This window comes from Cibotium barometz, chromosome 12 (assembly GCF_041138505.1).
Source record: "Cibotium barometz isolate CiBa-2024 chromosome 12, ASM4113850v1, whole genome shotgun sequence".
Classification (NCBI taxonomy): Eukaryota; Viridiplantae; Streptophyta; class Polypodiopsida; order Cyatheales; family Cibotiaceae; genus Cibotium; species Cibotium barometz.
This window is the reverse complement of record NC_141057.1, coordinates 13,057,645-13,079,243: the sequence shown is the minus strand read 5'-3', so window position 1 is coordinate 13,079,243 and position 21,599 is coordinate 13,057,645. Positions and strand designations below refer to the sequence as shown.

Genomic DNA, 21,599 nt, shown 5'->3' with positions numbered 1-21,599 from the left:
AAGCGCTAGGTCACCTGCGAAGGATCCTAGAGGGTGCTGACCATACGGTGCTCGGGCTCTGGGTCGCCTAGAATACCCACGCGTGCGTCGAGGAAGATATTGGAACAAGGAGTAAGACTTGTTTTTCTGAAACCGGACATGGATCTGGTTGATTGACCTTGCTGGTCTTCAATGGATGAGTCCATGGCTCTTTTTATGGATCTGTTGGTTGATCTTGCTGATCTTCAACGAGAGTCCATCTTGATTTTTATAAGTGATTATATTGCCGAGTATTATGGGCTAGGAACTACTGAAAAGGCCCCTGAGTGGACAGGTGGTGAGCGTTCTAGTTGCCAATGATGCCATAGATACTCTGATGAAGGAATGATGGGAAATTTGAGAATCAACCGGATAATTTGGAAGACTGTGATCAGTGGTACTATGGTTTCATTAAAGGATTGTTTTAAAGTTAGCTGATACTAAGAAAAAGACAATTTTATATTGGGTGTGTAAGTGGTGTGCCTAATTTTATGTTTGCATGAACTTTCGGCTAGGGGGCCTTGGAACTCTTTTCCTTGGTACCCGGGACAAAACCTAACCAAATTCCAAATTGGATCCCATCACTACAGTGGTTGGGCGGTTGGCTAACCCATGGGATCGGATGGGGTTAGGCTGGACTAATGGATCCGTAAATCGAGACTCAATTTTTGTTATTACGATAGATAAAGTAAATCCCGGATAGTAATTGTTCTATGGATAGCAATCAACGGCTGTGCCTCTTGATGGGGGAAAAAAGCGTTGATTCCAATGATCCAAGTGCAAGTTTCTTCCTTGATCCGGACGAGTACCTTTATAGGTGCAATCGGATCAGCTTGATCAGTAATGGTCTTGACTACATTAGAGTAAAAAGTTATCCTGGTGGAATCGCCCGTGCTTTCTGGGTAAGGGAAGTTTTTCCGAGTCCGGTTTTGAAAAAACCGACGGATTAGTCTCTTGTCCGGATATCCGTGGGACGAGGCCCCAAATGTGGGACCCCTGTCCCGCGCGAGAAGTGCTACTTCCGCTGTTAGTACCCCGAATCTGTTGCTCGGTGGGAACAGGGATCTCACAAAACTGTAATGGTTCACTATGGGTGCAGCCTGGATGACTGGAGCATGTTATGGTGGGGAGAGACATCATACTTCTGACAGAGACACATCAGAGCCCAGAGAGAGGGCTACCTCGAGTAGACGGATTCCAGTGGGAGTCAGCATACAGGAGGACCACACGCCAGGGTACCTCGAGAGGGTCGGGGGGAGTAGCAGTTCTATTCAGACGGGAGCTACAGAGGAGACTGAGAGTGGTAGCATAGGATCCAGAGGCCAAATACATGTGGATCAGCTTACAGCTCTCACAGGACAGGGTTAATACATAGCCCTATGTTACTTTCCTCCATCAGGATCCTCATATATCATTACAGAGGACATGCCACAGGAGGAGGAGACAGGAGCCTCACCATACACTTGTCTGTCAGAGGAGATTATGCATTATTCTACACTAGGGGAAGTATTTCTTACGGGTGACTTCAATGCCCACACACAGAGCAGACAGTGTGAGGTGTATGACTATGATGACATGGAGATCCTCCACCCTGTGGATCCAGAGGAGATAGGGGCTAGTCGGGCATCAGAGGACACTGGACCAGACAGAGGACATTATGGGGACCACTTACTAGAGTTGGGAGCCAGGCATCGTCTCGTTATTTATAACGGGATGCTACAGTGGCCGGGATCAGGAGGGCTGACATGCTTCCCACATGGGGGTCATACACGAACCGGAGGCACAGTGGTAGACTACATTGTGGGGTCTTTGGAGGCATCACAGCTTGTCACCTCATTCTCCATCCCACCTCGTCCTATTGGGGCAGATCATACATACTTGGCATTTTCACTAGCCGGATCACCGGTATCAACGCACTCTCAAATTTGAGAGAGAAAGAGGCCGAATAGCAACAAAACAGTCCACCAAAATGCACCGAAAACACCCAATTGAACGGAGGAGGGGAAGCCCAGGAAGAAGCAGAGATGTTGGGGCGGCTTGTTGGGTTACACTACACATGAAGAAACCACCTCCAGAAGCTATCATATCTATAAAAGCAACAACAGCCACTACACCACTAGCCACTTGGACTTGCACCTTGTCACCTCTTAGGGGTTGCACGGGGTAGGAGCACCTCCAACAATAGAAAAACGCTGGTGTGAAGGTGTTGAAAATGCAAGTACAATAGAACAAATGCAGCCACCTTCAGAAGCCAAAAACGCAAGAGAAGAGGTAATCAAAACGCACATGAGGAAAGTTGGGACCTAGTCAACTGATACCATGTTGGAGTATGCACATGTGGAAGTATAGACAAGGAAAGAGAGAGAGAGAGCTTGTTGACAAGATCACCTTTTATTATAGCATGAAGCTTATTACAATGGCAATAGCCATCAACACACATGAGGATGCCCCTTTTATAGTGAGGTAGGGGAGTTGGCCAACATCCAGCGACCTACAAATGGAGAGAAAATAGGATAAAACCCATAAAATAGGCATAGCCCCATAACACAATATTATTACATTGAGGTCTATGCCCCAAGGTCGCATCTTTTGAGGTCTATTCCCCAAGGTGGCAGCTCCAAGATGGGAAGCATCTCTATCTTGTCCAAGGCATCTTTTAAGATCTATGCCCTAGGGTGGCATCTCAAAGATGGGAAGCATCTTTATCTTGTCCAAGGCTTGCCTTGTCTATTGATTTTCAAGTGCCAAATTTTTTCACTCTAGTGCTCGCACACAGTAGACATAGTTGAGCGGATCCCAGAAGTGAAATCTAAGGATACTACCCCCCACCACTTGTAAGCTCTCTTTGTCAATATAGATTTTCTTTACCCCATTGAGCCCCCCACATACCGACGCCACACACTACCATCTACTTCATACATGACATGGCGTACATATACACTGGCAGAGTAGAGGATGGGCTCCTACTCATGGATCCCCTGGCATCACTCCTACACACGGCTGCATTACAGAGCTTCCCACATCGTGTCCACTCAGGAGAGCCTGCGAGATCTGGGACTATGCCCCGGAACAAATGGTATGATGACGAGTGCAGAGCCCTATACTCACGGCTCCGCGTACAGAGAGCCTTGGGAGCCATCACAGAGCAGGAGTCGAGGAGAGAGATGAGGAGACTTACTCACTGCAAAGGGCGGGCCTTCGCAGAGATACAGGAGCTAGAGATCTTCCATTTCTTCATGAGTAGAGATAGCCCTATCTCATGGCGGCACTTCAAAGAGCCTCGGACACCGACACCCATTGCAGACCCACAAACATGGCCCACATATGCAGAGGGCCTATACCACACCCCACAGCAGCCACCTATACCTCAGCCACAGGAGCCTCGACCTACCACAGCTAGCTTCTTTACCCACTCAATGGTAAAGGAAGCTATCCGCCGTCTACAGCATGGACGGGCCGCCGACCATATGGGCCTACAGGGTGAGCATCTCATATATGCAGTAGATTCTTTGGCTCCTTTTCTTGCACACCTGTTTAACAGGGCACTAGCAGAGGGTTTGCCTGCTGAGTGGACGATGCACACCATTGTGCCGATCCACAAAATAGGGGATATGCTCGATCCGAGCAACTACAGGACGGTTATGGTTGGCCATGTGTTGGCCAAACTCTATGGTGCAGTGTTGGAGCAAGAGCTTAGCTTATATGCTGAGCGAGCAGGTTTACGCTCATCAGGGCAGGCAGGCAGGCTTCAGGAGAGCTTTCTCTACCACTAACCATGTATTCACTTTGAGATGTATGATTGATCTACGCAACAAACTGTTAGTACCTCATGACATTATCCGAGCAGAGTTTGCCCCGAGAGGAGAGGGTATGCAAATTGTGCAGAGAGGAGGTGGAGAGTGAGGAGCATTATGTATGCAGATGTTGAGCATATATAGCCATCAGAGAGAGATATCCCATTTTATTCAGAGAGCTACATTCCCTACGCCAGATCTTTGAGGCAGCAGACCAGCGCATACTGGGGAGATTCATTCTAGACATACAGCGTCACAAAGAGACATCATTACAGGCTCAAACAGCTCCAGAGGGGGGACGACAGACACAGATTACTACATTTTTTCAGAGATCCATCCCACTCCCAGCCCCTACACAGCAGGGAATTACTCTCCAGAGAGAAGACACTCAGAGCCCACAGGAGAGAGCCCCGGTTTTTCCATATTTCTCCCTTTTTTGGGTCATGGGGGCTATCTTGAACTGGCCGACCGCACCTGTCCTAGCCGACTGGCCTTTCTCTCAGTCGTGGACATTCAGTCTTGCTGTTGACTGCTTTTAGTCTGGCCAACCAACACTTGAGGGTGGTATAAATACCACCCTTGGTCCCCCACTTCATTTTGTATCGGATTCTTGTGTATATAGCAGAGTTTATACAGCTTCTCTCTCTCTACACTTCTGCGTTTTGTTTTCCACAACACACAGTCTCACTTTCTGTTGTGCATTCCGACATGGCCATGAAAGGTGACACTGACTATGATCGCAAACCTACGCAGTTATGCCATTGCTACCCTGCGTATACTAGCCTACATAGATACACGGCCAACCCCTTCTCCACACAATTCATCAATCATCACTGTGAGTTTACTCCCTAGCTTCTACTAGCATATAGTCTCCGTCTTAGCAATTCCAAATCAGCCATTGAAGCTCCCTTCATAGGAACACACGGGTGTGGGACTTTGCCATCTATTGTATCCCTTCAGTACTACAGTATTCTTCTATCTTTATCGTGCAATTTTGGGTTTTGAAGTTTCATGCTATGAAAGATGCTACTTCTTGTGAGTGTTCTCTTGTATACTCTACACGTTGTGAGGTTGCTAGGTGATGGCCTCTATAACAACACCTGCATGCACAAAAGGGATCAAAACTGCGGGATACTAAGATCCCAGCTCCAAGGTCATCAATCAACTCTGCACCTATTGTCAGCCCTTCAACTGACACATTCGGACACCTCAACACTCCCCAATTTGACCCAACTGTCCTCCCAAGTCAGACCTGACCTCCAACACCTCTGATCATCCACCTTTATAGCCCAACTGACCTCCTCTGACAGCCTACTAACCTAAATCCTCCCTAGCTGACATACAGCTGACTGTAAACTGATTCAAATGGTTGATGCTAACTCAAATCCGAAATGAGTCCTCCAGGGTCTCTTATTATCCTCCAACATCAGCTAACCTTAGACTCACAACCCCAAGACCTCCCTGGACACTTCACTGACCCTCTGCTGACACCTGTCTGACTGAACTTGACTGAGACTGATTTAACTGACGGAGACAGACCCAACGGATTCAGCAGCCTCAACTGAATCAGAAACTTTCACTCACGTGTCCTCCGAGTCTCTCTGACTCTGAGGCTACTCCAATCTCATAGAGATATCACACTAAAAACTCTCTACTAACTACAGTTGACTCATAGCTGACTCCAATCTAACTATTTTGACCAAACTAACTCAGTTGACTCAGCTGGATCAAACTTTCTCTCCTCTGTGTCCCTGACACTCTTAAACCCTCAAAACACTCAAACCTCACGAGGATCCAACCCTATAGACACTCAACTGCCAGTAGCTGACACACAGCTGACTCTGGATCAACATTCAACCCACAAACCCGTCTGACTGTTAACTGCTGACAGTCCTCTGACTATCAGACCTGACTCAAAACCACAACTCTTCAATCCAAATAAAGCAAGCCTAGCCTTCTACACCTTCAAGAGATCATATCTGATGCTCAACTGACCTTGGTTGACTCTGTACCTTCTCGTCTAATGCTGACTGAGTCAGCATTGACTCAGCATCAGCTCCCCAGACATCGAACTAACACACCCCAGTGGTCCATCTCCATAAACTCAATCAAAACAACTCATTTACCACAACTAGAACATCAAATCAAATTCACAACAAACACAACCCAAACTCTCTCATCAACAAATAGATAAAAAACAATAGAGTCTCAACATCCCTGAGACATGGACTCACACATATCAGAAGAAAACACTAAAAACCTCAAGGATCCTCCACAAGTAGATCCCAACAACAACTCATCAAGGCGACATCTTCACTCACGACTTCAAATCTCACAAAATTCACTACCACAAGCAGCATATCCTTCTCACACATATACAAAACCAACATTCAGCTGACACTCAACAGCTACAATTGAGCAAGAATCTGGACTGAGTCAAGTCTCTAACAAAGATGCTGCACAAAGAACCTAGGGCACACACATCCTAGCTGACTCTCGTCTTCAACACACCCTCTGCTCTGACCCGAACAACCCTTCTCACACTGCACTGGTCTTCTATTCTGCAAACTTGAAAAAATCAGCAGGACCTCCAGCCTACAAACTCAACCAAGAAAACGGACCTGTAGGAGACCTCTCCACTGCAGTCTCACTTTCTCTCCTCCCTGGTGGTCTCCCTAGTCACACCTCTTGGAGAGTCCCCAAAAACTTTCCAATTCTCCCTCTTCAACTCGTCGCCGCCTCACTTTCTTCAAGAGAGTTTCGCCGCCCAGTTCCTTCGTTCGCCCATGCTCTTTCTTTTTTCGTTCTCGCACCTGCGCAAATCCACTTGGCTGTCACATGTCGCTTTTCGCCACTTAGGATCCTCTTCACACCATCCTATATACATTATCTTTACCTATACAATATCTTTAGGCTGGGCTCGGGTTTCCCCTAACAACGTAATTCCTAGTCTTGGGAGAACGTCTCCATATAAGACCAGCACTTCCATGCTTAATTCCTCATCTTGAAACCTCTAGTGACCACTTTCTCTTCTTATTGAAACCTCTCCCGACCACTTTCGGCTCTTTCCATCCTTTTCCGTTAGGCTCGAACCCATCCTTCACAGTCACACTCATACACCTTGAGGCATTGAAGGCATCCTTTCTTGCCCATAATGTATACCAAACAGCTTGCATTCTCAATTTCTTCTCTGAATATATGCTGAAAGCAAGCAAGAAACACGCTACATGCAAGAAAAACGTTACAGAAAAGAACAGCATGCCTTACTGTTTGAGAAACTCGTTATGCTATATAATGCCGTTCTCTATGACGACGATAATGTAATTAGCATTACTTTTGCTCTAGTTCCTTTGGTAGAAGCTTGCAAGGTGCAGCTCTCTGTGCAATTTCTTAAACCTCTCTGCGACACCGTGAAGGTGGACCTAAACATGTGATGGCATTATGACAGATCCCCCATGTTTTTGAAAGAAAGAGACAAGGTGAGGCTAGGGTTAATCATGGTCATCTAAACAGCATGCGAATACATACTGCTGCATGTCTTTGTGCAGAAAATACAAGTGTTTTGAGGGTACCTCTGTTGATGGAGATGATGAAGTGCTGGCCCTCTCTCTTGCCATATCTTCGAGTTCAATATGAGGCTTCTGATTAGAAAACCTACCGGGTGCGTTTGGCCTCCTGGACATTTTTTCTTTTCATGAATTTATGAAAATATGGCGCGATGCGGAATTCGTGACAAAGACGGTGGCTTGCAAAAATGCCTCCGAAATACACTGCCAATCAATAAAAGCGCAAGCATGTTGACCCGAGCAGAAGATAGAGGACAAGGAACATGGACTTTCTCAACATAGAATGCTAGGAAGAGGCAGAAAATTCATAACCTCACACATTTAGCAAGGTGGAATGTGTTCGAGGGTTTATTGATGGGCCATTAATCATGACAAAATTTTGTCATTAATCATGATAAAATTTCTCTTTAAAAAGATCGACAATCGAATGGATGGCCTTGATTGAACCTTCAAGCGACCTATGACCATGACAGTGGCCTTGAAAGAACCTCTGACCAAGACGTTTACATGCCTATGAATGGCCCAAGTCATAGGCAAAATGTATACATGCACAAGTGACATAGCTTAGTAGCTAGCACAACATGTAACCCTTAGTCATTACCCATCAAGGGAGAAAATTCCTAGTACCTCTGAGCTCATTAAGGAGGCAAATTACCCATTATCTTAGAGCTCATAAGTAAACCCTTCAAAGTAGAAGGTATAGTGAGGCAACTTTGCAATGGTGTATAGTTGAGTTGAAGAGCTACTCCACCTTGTTTTGTGGTTCCACCTTGCTAGCACTATGATCGATGCTACAAAAAGTGGGATGCCCATAACTCAAAGTCTAAGGAAAACTATGCTTTAGTTTTACATTCCATGGTTTTTCCACTATGTGCAAATTGACCCACAAACTTGTGTTGAAGCATATGCCACCCACAGCTTGGGAGCTCAACAAGCATGCCATGAATGGTGCAAAGACAATAATTACTATGATGCTATTATTGATTAACGGTGCAAAGAGCCATAATTAATATGATGTGACAATTCACTATGAAGATCCCCATTTAACAACCATGAGTGTGCAAAGAGCCATAAATGCTATGATGCTACATGTAAAGAAATTTAGATGTTGATTTGTTGATAGCAGCTTTACGTGTAGCTCTAGATTCAACCCATATGATGAAATAATCAAAATGCTAAATGTTGCATTTACATATCTTGACCATCATCTAAAATGGCATATTACATGGTTAATTATGATTATTAGTATTACTATTAAGTACACTTATGATAGGTTATTGTGAACCAGTCTAACTACTCATTTGTATGAGTATTCAAATGATTGGTTATTGCGAACCAATCTAACTACTCATTCATACGAGAAAAAATGATAAAATATTATAATGTCTTTTATCTTCTCACTAATGTGCAAATTAAATATCTTTGACAAAAGGATAAAGCATACATGCATTGATTAATGGATGGTGCTCATGATATGTACACAAACCATAGTACCACTCCATTAGTTAACATGGTTTTTGACCTACCATAATATGCTTTCCTATCTTACTCACACAAGAATAGACACTTAACTTTTATAATATGGTGCTAGAACATATAAAGCAAACTTACCATGAGCTTAATGTCAAATAGGGAAACTATATGGACTTAGTGTACATAGTTGCTTAAGACTAGTAATAGAGGTAGGATAATTTTTTTGAAGTTTGGTCGGCCTAATGTAAAAAATACTTATTTGTATATAAGTCATTTTTTATAATAAGCAACACACAATCATTACTTTGCAATAGTTTACTTGTAAGTTCCTCTTCTTGCTTGCTTGTATGCATTTAAATTCTTGTTTGCTAGATGGATGCTTGCTTGGATAGGTGTGATTATCGGTTTTCCTCTTCCACTAGCTTACTTGCTAGGTGGATGCTTACTCGAATAGGTGTGATTATAGGTTTCCCTCTCTTCCATTAGCTTCTTCTTCCCTTGCTCTTTGTGAAAGAGAGCCTTCGCTAAGATGGATCTCTTATTACCTCCAAGGCATAGAGGGCTCTCCCTTCATTCCTTTGGCAAGGAGGATTTCAATGTGACAGCAAAGTGAGGATGTGACGGATGAGCTAGTGTACCCATACAGGAAGTTCCAAATTGTGGTTCTAAGGTAAAACCAAATGACACATGCTTTGGCGGCAAGACTAAGGTAAGCTCTTGACTTGAACATATTTGGCACCGTTGCGGGTAGTAGTTGTTTAAGGAAATTGTAACTTCACCACAAGTATTGTCTTCACAACTCGTCTAAAGCATGAAAGCACATTGAACGTAGGAATTAAAGACTTAAGGGGTTTTAAACCCTAAAGCTCTACCAATCCAATGTTTGGACCTCAGTAATCCAATCAGTCATTGAGGGAGAAGCTTGCAAGCTTCCTTTCTTCTCTCTCACGCACACACACACACACTCTCTCTCTCTCTCAAACACACTCCAACTCTAGCTAATCACAAGTAACAATTAAGCAAGCTTACCTCAAGCACACACACGCACACACTCTCAAGCACACACACACACACTCTCTCTCAAGCATTCACACATGCAAGCAATCAACTCCACAAGACTCTATAGCTAATGACTAACACTAACATGAAAGCATGCAATAATTAACAAGAGATTAAGATAGAGAAAGAATGAAAGATGGAGCCACCAAGATTGAGCCCCAAATGTAGATTGTATTAAAAAAGTGTCCTTCCACACTCCCACCATAAGTCCCTTATATACAAGTGGGCTTTGCCCAGCCACCCACAACATTAATCATAGACTTTTGGCAATAAATGTAATGATTTTTGGCCTTAGTAATACACCAACAAAATTCCTATGGATGGTTTTAACAAAATTTAATGACACACCACATTCATGTGAGGATGTTTGTGTAGATTAATGAAATTCCTATGGATGGTTTTAAAAAATTTTAATGACACACTACATTCATGAGGATGTTTGTGTAGATTAATGGAGTGGGGAGGGATTTTGGTGATGAGGTAGGAGAGGGTAAAGGCAGTGATGGGCTCATCAAGAAAGATGTGATTGGCTGATAAATGATTTACGAGGAGGATTGACCGATGTGTTAATCCCATTTTGGATTAACAAACATGATCATCAATTGAGGACATTAATAAGTGTCATGAAACGGCACTATAACATTATGAGATATTGGCCACCCAAGGCCTAGTAAGTAAGTTTTGGGTGCCCAAGTGTGAATAAGGGCCAAATGTATATAAGGCATTTTCTCTTAATGAAAAGACACAATCCCCTCTGTGCTATAGAGAGCTCTCCCTTGTGTCTTGAGAGAGATTGAAGGAGAGAGAGAATTCTAGCATTGTGCCTCTTTTATGTTTGTGTGATTCATGCTTGTGTGAGAGAGTGCGAGAGAGTGTGATTACCTTATGCTATGGTGCGAGCGACTTTACGGCGGTGACAGCGTGGAGGTGGAGCTTGGAGGTTGGAGCTTAACAAGCGAGCTTGGAGGCCTCAAGGGACTCAAGTTCAAAGCATTGGTAAGTGCCCTACAATAGTTGTGATCTATTGCTCATCCTTTAGGCGAATGTGTAGAGTTCCCTCTTGGAGGTGTGGTAGCCCATAACATTTTTGGCGTCGCTGTTGATAGGGAAACACCTTTGTTTCTTCCATTCTCTTGGAGTTTCAGCTCCCATTGCATAGGATTAATTATTGCCCTTGCATTCTGGTAGTGCATTGTGTGGAAAATGAGTGGAGAAGATGTGTGGTAGGAAGAAATCGTGAGAAATTGGTTGTGATGTTGTGTATGTTTGTAGTGGGGTGGTTTTAGGATAGAGCTTCACTGTTTGTTCTTGTTAATTTTGATATTTGCATCATTGAAAGCACCAACGTGAATGAGCAAGTTGGTGTTTGGTTTTTCTTCTTTTTCAAAAAATTCATAAAATAAAAAAACATAAGGAATCATTGACTATGCCAAGAACTTGCATTCTATTCCTTAGGAGTGGCACAATCGATTTAGCATCAATTGGATAAGTATTAAGCACCCAAAAACACAACTTTCAACGTGGGAAGTTCCACGTGAAACTGTAGAAAAATGTTTACGCTGTGAAACCTTTTCTGCAACTTCACGCCGCGAATCACTCAACACAAAATTAGTGCCGCAATTAACGCCACAAATCACGGGATTCCCTTGCCAAAAATAGACAACCTTATCCTGACACCTCTGACATTGCGAAGTCTGTCAAAATTTTTGAGCACGTTAAAGTTCAACAAAGCGTTCACGACATGAAACCTTCTGAAGTTGTTGGTGCGAAACCCTTTCTTGTTCACAACATGAAACCTTCTCTGTAGATTCACAGGTTGGCCAAATCCAACGATTAGTCAAACTAAGGCCACAAGGGTCGATAGAGGAGGGAAGCCTATATTAAAAAGAGGGCATCTGGCCCGAAAGGTAAATTTTTTTGAGCACATGAAAGTGTAGAATAACGTTCATGCTGTGAACCATTTCCTACAACTTCACACCGTCAACCATTCTTTGCAATTTCATGGCTTCTGAAATAGAGCAATAGAATTAGAAGAAAAATCAAATTGGGTTAAATAGTTTATCAAATCGTACATACATGCACTTAAGATCTGGAAAACTCATTGGGAGACGATCTTACGCCTGATGATAGCGCATCGAACCACCCAGGATCTTGCTATCAAAGAAGTGTGGGATCAGGACATTCCGAAGCACACACCTGAGTGTTTTAAGAAACCTGACCACCACTGAAGCTAGTAGCCAAAGAGTTCATGGAAGAAGGGTTGAGATACGTTAGGCTTCTGAAACAGAGCAATAGAATCAGAAGAAAAATCAAATTGGGTTAAATAGTTTATCAAATCGTACATACATGCACTTAAGATCTGGAAAACTCATTGGGAGACGATCTTACGCCTGATGATAGCGCATCGAACCACCCAGGATCTTGCTATCAAAGAAGTGTGGGATCAGGACATTCCGAAGCACACACCTGAGTGTTTTAAGAAACCTGACCACCACTGAAGCTAGTAGCAAAGAGTTCATGGAAGAAGGGTTGAGATACGTTAGGTTTGGGAAAGAGGAGAAACCACCTTCCCCAACCAGATCCAGTGGTATCATTGATATCGCCTGGGGATTTTTTGGTCTCCAAACCAATCATGAGACAAGGAAGCGCAATCTGCGGCAGGCATGGGTCCATCAACCAGTGCTGGGCCACAACAAGAAGTGTCCATTCAAACGTCGAATTCTAGGCTGTCAAATACCGACACCCCCCCCCCCCCCCGAATAAGACAGGACATAGAAAGTGCGGACAAGACGGGTCAAATATTCTTTCCCACCACCGATGAGGTAGAGTTAGACCTCAAAACGGAGCGAGGTTGAACAACAACTACCAGAATTGAGCATAAGGAAACAAGAGCTTGATACTCGAAGGAGAGAGCTGAGCAAAAGGAAATGGGGAGTTTTAACCCACTCCAGTCCACGAGGGAAGGAACCATAAATAGTTATGGGTAGAAGTGAGGGAGAAATTTTAAACTTGGAACCCATAAACGAGGAATCCAGAACGGAGGAAGGGTTTACAACCATAGAAGAGGAGGGTAACCTAGCAAGCATGGCAGGTGAAGTAGAGGACCGTCTGTACACCAAAAAGAATACTGAGTAGATGATCAATCACCCTACGTTCTTACAAGACATGGAACTCATGATTCTACAAAGACGTACGGAGGCGACTAATGGGGAGTCACTCCAAGGTACAACGGCTGGACCATCCCATGGATCAAAAATACCTAAAAGAGCCAATATAGGAAGGGGACGAGGTCTAGGAAGGGGGGGAGCAATTCCTCAAAGGCCTAGGATAGATCCAACCCCACAAGGATAGACTTGCTAAATATGGTGGCAGAGATGGGCCGAGGGGATGGTCAAAGAACTAGGCACTGCTCTAGAATCCCGACCTTCCCAGCAGATGAAACCCCATATCATTTCCAAACTTATCCAAAAGTTCTCTGGGGACAGGGATCCTATCCAACATGTAGAGATTTTTGAATCCACATGTGAAACCTACGAGCCAATCAGTGATGTGACAATGCTACATACCTTCTCATTGACCTTGGAAGGAAAAGCTCATCAGTGGTTCCGAACCGTTAAGCTTGAAAATAAGGTTAACTTTACAAGGCTAAAGAATGTTTTCGTGCCCAGTTTTGCTCGAAGTGGAATAGAGAACATAGCATGTTCATGCTCGTTTTCCATCAACTCCCTTTTCTCACATCAAAAGAACAAAAAAAAAATCCTCTTCTTTGATTAATGTGTATGCCTTTACTATACAAGGGTTTTTGAATTCTTTTGGTGTGTGTATTATCCATCCTTTCATGAGATAAATAAGATTTAAATGGCTCCAAATGATCAACATATGAGGGAGAATTGCCCTTGGGTTATAGGGAGGAAAAAAAAAGTCGTTTTGGGTAGTGTTAGTTAAATGGACATAATTTTTTACTCTCATAACAATTTTTAGTGTGGTTTAGTGCATTGTTAGGCTGAATTCAAGGTGCATATCAATTTTTTATTTGGGTCAAGAAGCATTATGATTTGGGTCAATAAACACAAATTGCAACTTTGTGTGTTTTGTTGATTTTTTAGGACAATTTTTCTCTCGAGTTAAGAGTTATCTCAATAAGATTTGTTCAATTTTTTAGATCAAGGAGTCAAGGTAGACACACCAAAAGGTCATACATTCAACATTTGAAGCAATGGTGTCCAAATCTACAACTTGGATGGGTCCCGTAATGGTTTGACGGATTACTTATGGTGATTTCTACTTCAAGAGCTTGTGGTGGCAAGATAGGATGAAGTCCCAAAGTGATGTACTTCATGGATATATAATGAGAGTAGTCATTGTAATATCGTTAGGCCTCTTATGAGCCTAAAGAGCCCAGCTGGTCATAGTTTAAGTGAGTGTGAACACTTATGACCATGTATATAAGTGAAAATCTCTCATAATATTAAGGACTCTTCCATTGTGCAATTGAGTGTGGCTCTTGCTAATCCTCTTGCTAATCTTTCTCTAATGCATTCTAGTGAGTGTGCGTGAGTTAAAAAAAATCCATGTATATATATGACAACAAGGACCATGTTTATGGAGGTAGATAAGAAAGTCACTGATTGAGGGATCCTCCTAGGTGAAGGAAGAAGACCATGCCGCTCTTTCTTACCCTTATTGTCAATATCAGTTTCTAATTTGGACAGCTCAGTATAGCTTGGCCTAACTCATTATAGTGCTAAACAATTTTCTTCTTTGGATTCTCCAAGATATGCCCTTTCTCGTGCTCCCGCTTTTGACTCTGTTTTTTATCATTTGTGGGGTCTTCTGCTCCTCTTGGGACACGTGGGGGGGGGCAACAACTATAATCTCTAACCCATACAATTTGGCTACCACATATACCAGGCTAGAAAGGAAAGCATATCGGTACATCCATCGATCCAAAACATAAATCTAATACCCCATGTACAAGAGGACCTCCATCATCCAAGGGCAATACACCAAAGCCACCTATCTCATAAGAAACCTGATCAACACCCATACCACATTGTGGTGCACCTTGGCAGGCCACATAGTCATGTGCCATGCATCTCACATGACAAGTAATGCATCCAAAAGTGAATTCCCCAATCTCATAAACCATAGAATCACTTTAGCATCCACAAAACCTAAAGGTACACACGTCAAAATCAACATCCGTATGAACATAAGTGTCATCCTCAAAATCCACTTGAAGATCTCCACTACAAGGCATAGAACATGCATCCTCTAATGAATATCTTTGTCATCAAGGCTACCATCATCCACATCTTCATAGACATCCTCGTCCTCGTGATTGATGAGCGGTTGTACCATGATCATCAACATCAACCCACCAACATATTATCCCAATGAGTCACCAATGCACCATATGGAACATCCTTGTAAACATTACAATCATAAATTTTCCAATCCTTTGTGAAGGATTGCTCAAACAATGCATTGCAATAGATCTTCCATATACATGGGTCGGCATTTAAGATTGCATCCTCCACACATGACGCCTCAATCAATGTGTCATCCAATACTTCATTGATGCAATCCTCATGATCAAGATCCCTTTGTGGAAACACATCATAAGTTGAAAATGCATCCATAGAAGTACTTACAATGGCTGTCTGAATATTCCCATTTTAGCTTTCTTTTCTCCTTTGACCCGTGGATGCATAGGATGCGTGTGGTGTCCTTAAGCTACCCAAGTAGAGGGTTTTATTGCAATTCTCTCACCATTTTCAACCATAAAAACCTTGCAAATTTGCATCCCCTTTCTCCTCACATTGGCCATTTCAATATTGGTTGTATGCAATCCTTCTTTAGCATTCCTTACCCTCTTTGATCTTCGAGAAAGAATGGCATAAAAGTATCATCATCTTCTTGTAGAAGGATCATGGGTTGCTTGAACACATAAACCGCATCATTTTGTATGCCACCTTCCTTGCATCTCTTCAAATACTCGTGAGAATGGATGATCTAATTGAGCCACTTGGTCCAACACAAGCACAATTATCACTAAACACAAGCCCATCTTGCCTCAAGATAATCAAAGACTCTTTGCACCTAATTTGTTACATAGTCATTACATACATGTGTGATGCATCAACATGATCTACTTGGATATTCTCTTTGTGCGAAATAGATCCATCATCCCTTGAATCATTTTTCATGCCCTCGCTCCCCACAAGAGAGAATTTCACTTTCTTCTCTCTGACTTCATCTACACTTGAAGAGTCATGGATATCCACAAGTTCATTTTTAGCCCCACTCTGGCATGCATAAAATCTCCCTTGCATGCCTCATTGCTATCACCATCTTCTTTTAAAACCTTCTCATAATAATAACAATGTTCTAAAGGAGCTATGGACTGAAGTGAACTACATATGGGATGCATAAGTGATAAAGTGTATACGTGGAAAAGTCCACACAATACCAAGATTTTGCCAAAAGCAATGAGATCATCCTTCTCCATAATGCAATGAACCATTTTCTTGAATCCTTTACCTAATCTTTGTACAAATCATTCAATTCTTTCATTCTCCTTGAGATGTGGCTCCTCAAAGAAGGGGAGATACCAATAATCCTTTGCATAACTAGGCAAGGAATCATCATGTAAAAATGGCATACATCTCTTTCTAAAGCTCATTTGCTCTTGAGAATCCACAAAGTTTTGCATAAAATTATAGGCTAAAATTTCCCAACACCATTCAAAATCTTACCTCAATTGCAACCACCACTTCTTAGATTTGTCACAAAAATAAGAAGTCACCATTTTAACTTGCTCTCACTCAATACATAGGAAAGCAAAACAATAAGATTCCCAACTCCACATCCATTTTATGAGATATGAACAAGTGAATTCTGTTGCAATATACAAGTGAATAGGGTGCGTGCGGGATCAAGACCTTGGCAAGAGGCTGTAAAAGAGAATCTGTAAATGTGAGAGAACCTATGAAAAGGTGAGAAGTATCTACTGGGAGATAATTAAGGGTAGCATGAGGAGATTTAGGAGGTGTGGAGATATTTTGGGAGAGGTGGAGAGAATCAAGAAAAAGAGGTGGAGTGAATCAAGGAGAAATCAGTGGGATTGGATGCTTGGATGTAAACTCTATAAATTGAGGCATCGGCCTAATGAGAATTTGCTGGTTTTTGACTATCCATGCTTACATTAAGCTATCAGTTAATTGCTCACTAATCACATCTTAATTATCATCTAATCTCTTTGTTAATGATGTTGATTCTAGCATTTGATCCACCATAGCTCATCACATTGCTGCAAATTTAAGCCTACCCTATAATCCATCAAGTTTATGAGCCCATTATCTTGCTAATCACTTGGCTAATTAGGATTAATAGATAATTAGATTTTTAACCTCTTTTTCAAGTAGCCTCCTCTGTACCCCCAGTTGGTGGAGGAGCTCCCTCTCCCTCTAGGCTCAACATTAGCTCAAAAGTTTTCAGCCATAGCTAGCCATACTCCCAAGGCATAAGCCCATTCAAACAGATCACCAAACGACCGTGTATAACTGTCATTTTTCGGTAATTTATGGACGCTGGTTTTCTGAGGAGAATCTGAGATTTCTACTACTCTAGTTGCAATGGGTCTAATTCCTCTTGGCCCTAGGGGTTTTCAAGGGTGCTCTACAAGCTGGTAAGAGAGATTTGGATTTGATCAAGTCTACAGTGAGATCCAAGCTCTTCATCAAATCTATAGGAGACTTTGGTGTAAAACAGAGATTAAGCATTCAATGTTTGGTCAAATCTTGTGTTTCTTGGCTTAATCCTCTACTAGACTAATTGCTATTGATGGCCTTGAAAGGATTTGAGCTCATTTGAACTCTAAGGCCTCAGATCTAGACTCCCCGCATACTCTGTTTTTTGCACACAAAATAGAGGATTAATTTGCTAAATCAGTGATTAATTAGTACTAATCACTATATTTTGGTGCAATTGAGGGTTCAAATTAACCATTAGGTATCTGATATACAGATCCCTATAACTTCAGATTGCAATTTGGAGATGGTTTGATACTCCAACCATTCTGTACAAATTTGTTATCCTTGGTTTAATGTAATTTTTGGTGATTTTATGCTGATAAATCTATTTTGTAATCATCTCCTAAACACCAGATTGAGTTGTAAAAGGGTAGACACTGCCCTTGAATCTTGAAATTGGATCAAGAGGTAAGACCCTTTTCACTATCATCATGAGTACAGCACAAGAGATAGCCAAATTTAATGGGGAGCAGTTTTACACATGGCAGTCAAAAACCATGTATCTGCTCATGAGAAAAAATCTGTGGTGGGGGACTAGTTGAGGGAAGAGATGAATGCCCAGAGGTGAGAGGGGAAAATGAGTGGAAGAGCAGGAATGAGAAAGCATTAGGACTTATCGCACTCAGTTTAAATGATGAAATCATTCATCGCATCACAAGGATACAATGGGCAAAAGATGCATGGGATGAACTCAATAAATTATTTGGCACACAAGCAAAAAATTCAAAGATAAATCTGTTAATGCAATTCTACAAATTGGATATGAAGGAAAGTGAACCTTTAATCACACACTTGAATAGATATAAAAACATTAAAACAACAACTGGCAGCTATTGGCAAAAGGTAGAAGATGATGAGGCACTAGCAGTGCTTCTGAAGAGTGTGAACAAAGGTGAATATGAAAACATTGTAGCAGCACTAAAGAATGTACCTGAATTGAAGCTACACGAGATAGAAGGAGCTTTACTAGAGCAAGAGACCAAAGGCAAAGCGAAGAAATGGCTGGACTCAACAGCAGGAGAAGAAAAAGAATTCTTCACCCAAGGAGGATTCTCTTGAGGATGAGGACGAGGAAGAGACAGAGTAGGAGGAAGAACCTTCACTTGCCACAACTGTGGAAAGCCAGGACACATGGCAAGAGACTGCTACAACAAACCCAGTGGAGAAGGAACGACATCGACAAACTTCATGGAGGCTCCTAAGGAAGTGGAGCCAAATCATCTTTTGAGAGAGAGAGAGAGAGAGAGAGAGAGAGAGAGAGAGAGAGAGAGAAACCCCACAACCCAATGTAACCTGCCCCAACAGAGTAAAACCACCTCTGAGCCACTGATGATGTAGGCCATGTGGTAGAGGTATGTGTGAGCACTTTAGTCAAGGTCACGGGCACTTGTAGTAGCCTTGGACACATAGAGAGAGAGAAAGTGTAAAGGACTATGAGTTTAGGGACTTGAGGCACTGGTCTCGCGGACTATCAAGTAAGAGGGAAACTTGGTATAGGGTCGAGGTGTACTAAGAGTATTCACTTGAGGGGAGGGGAGGTGTTGAAATATACAAGTGAATAGGATGTGTGCAGGAATGAGCCCTTGGCAAGAGGCTGTAAAGAGAATCTGTAAATGTGAGAGAACCTGTGAAAAGGTAAGAAGTATCTACTGGGAGATAATAAAGGGTAGCATGAGGAGATTTAAAAGGTGTAGAGATATTTTGGGAGAGGTGGAGAGAATCAAGCAAAAGAGGTGGATTGAATCAAGGAGAAATCAGTGGGATTGGATGCTTGGATGTAAACTCTATAAATTGAGGCATTGGCCTAATGAGAATTTGCTGGTTTTTTATTATCCATGCCTACATTAAGCTATGAGTTAATTTCTCACTAATCACATCTTAATTATTATCTAATCTCTTTGTTAATGATATTGATTCTAGCATTTGATCCACCATAGCTCATCACATTGCTACAAATTTAACAAATTCTTCTTTGTCAAATTTAAAATTGGCATGTTCAAAAATGACACTCCGCCGTCAAACCAAATGTAAGATTCCTCCTCAGCCTGAATAATGAATAAGTCTTTACTTCATTACCCCCTGTAATCATTCCCTATTTTTGAATACAAGAAAATATTATTTTTCCTTGTTTTGCCTAGTGAGATAAAAATTTCTAGAGAGTGGTAAATCAATATTGAGATATTTTTGGATATATAAATTCTATAAATATCAAAAATATGTTTCCCTGAAATAGAAAATCAAAATAAATTTTCCAAGATGCAATTGGAATTAATTAAAAATGATTCAAAAGACCTTAGCCTAAGGGTCAAGATTTTTTGAAAATTTTAGATTATGGTCCAATTAAGATTCCTATGGACCAATAAGATTAATCCAAGTGTTGGGACGAGATAAATCCAATGAATAAAAAAAATACCCAAAAATGAGTAAATGCCCACATAAGATAAGAGTTGACTGAGTACAAGATTTATTAGTTAAAAATTATGAAATATTACTAAAAAAAAGAGATATTTTGGAGTAATCATTCAATTTTGACACCTTGGTAAGGAAAGGGGGAGCCTTCAAGGAGGTGCCTACTTCACATGTGTGGAGGAGTTTTAAACTAAAAAAAATAAGATATTTTTATCTCTCCTCTCTCCTGGATCAAACCAAATCAAAAGGAAGCCAAACTGATCCAAATCTTGTCCAAATTTAACCAAACTGAAGCTGGAAAATTCTAGAACTTAGTTGGACTCAGTTAGTGGCCTCCCTCACCTATAAATAGATCCTCATTCTTTTGTATTCTCATCTGTGAACTAGACCATGCCAGTATTACTCTAAAATAAGCATATTTTCTATTATCCTCTAAAAATCCTCTACAAATTGGAGAGATTGGAGCTTCTCTCTCTCTTCAACCTTCTTTGGAGTCTTCATCAACATACTAAACCAATTGATTTGGTTGGGGGACTCTCCTTAGACTAAAGAATCAAGCAAAATAAGAGGTAAAGTGTGACTTTATGGTCTTTTTCTTAACCTCTAAATGTTTCTCACTTCTCAACCCCTCTCAAGCTTGAGAAGTATTCAATTGAATGGCTCTTTAATGCAATTGAAGCTCTCTAATGAATTTTAGTGATAAATCTTATAAAGTTTTCATTTATGCTTAAATTAAAATATTTTTTAAGCATATCTCTCTCCCCCCCAAAGAATGGTCATTCCTATGACCAATTCTATATTCAAATGATGCTTCTCATGAAGCAATTCTCAAATCTAAAAGTAATTTCTATGCTTGTCAAATTAAAGGCTAAAGAAGTGACTTTTTAATGCTTTTATGCTACTTAATTTATGAAAAACTTAGGAATCAAGTCCATAATTGGATATTGATCCAAATGATAGTTATTCCATCATATTGTATTACTAAAACTTTATGCTTTCAAAATTATCAAAAATTATCATTAATAGTAGCGGAGTTATGGCAAAATTTTTGAAAAATTAACACATAAATCAATTTCATGCATAATATGAAAAGTGGACTTCCTACCATATTCTAGGATTAGTCATCCTAGGTTAATTGAATAATTCTCATCATAACCATGGACAATTTGATTTTAATGTTTATGCATAAATAGTTAATGAGAAAAAAGAGGAATTTCTAGTAATTCATTTTTATGATAAAAGAGAAATTCCCATGACAAGAGAAATCTATGTATTCCAATGAAGAAAGAGAAAATTTGGAATACTAAAATAATGATATTTTATTTAAAAATTAAAGAAGAATGTTGGAGAGCCTTGTCACGTGTCTAGTACATTAACAGTGACTAAAAAGAGCAGGGAACAGAAAATCATAGAGCTTACAGAGTTCAACAATTTCATTATGCATGTTCGGAAATTACAAATGGCTA

General features: G+C 41.3%; 1 pseudogene across 1 annotated transcript in view; it reads right to left on the bottom strand.

Annotated features, from left to right (window-relative positions):
* LOC147633076 (uncharacterized) overlaps window positions 1-7,716 on the bottom strand; it is a 76,404-nt pseudogene extending 68,688 nt beyond the window's left edge. The window contains exon 1 of the transcript XR_015267080.1: window positions 7,385-7,716. The product of XR_015267080.1 is annotated as an uncharacterized LOC147633076 (transcript). The remainder of the gene's footprint in view (window positions 1-7,384) is intronic.
* Window positions 7,717-21,599: the final 13,883 nt, after the last annotated feature.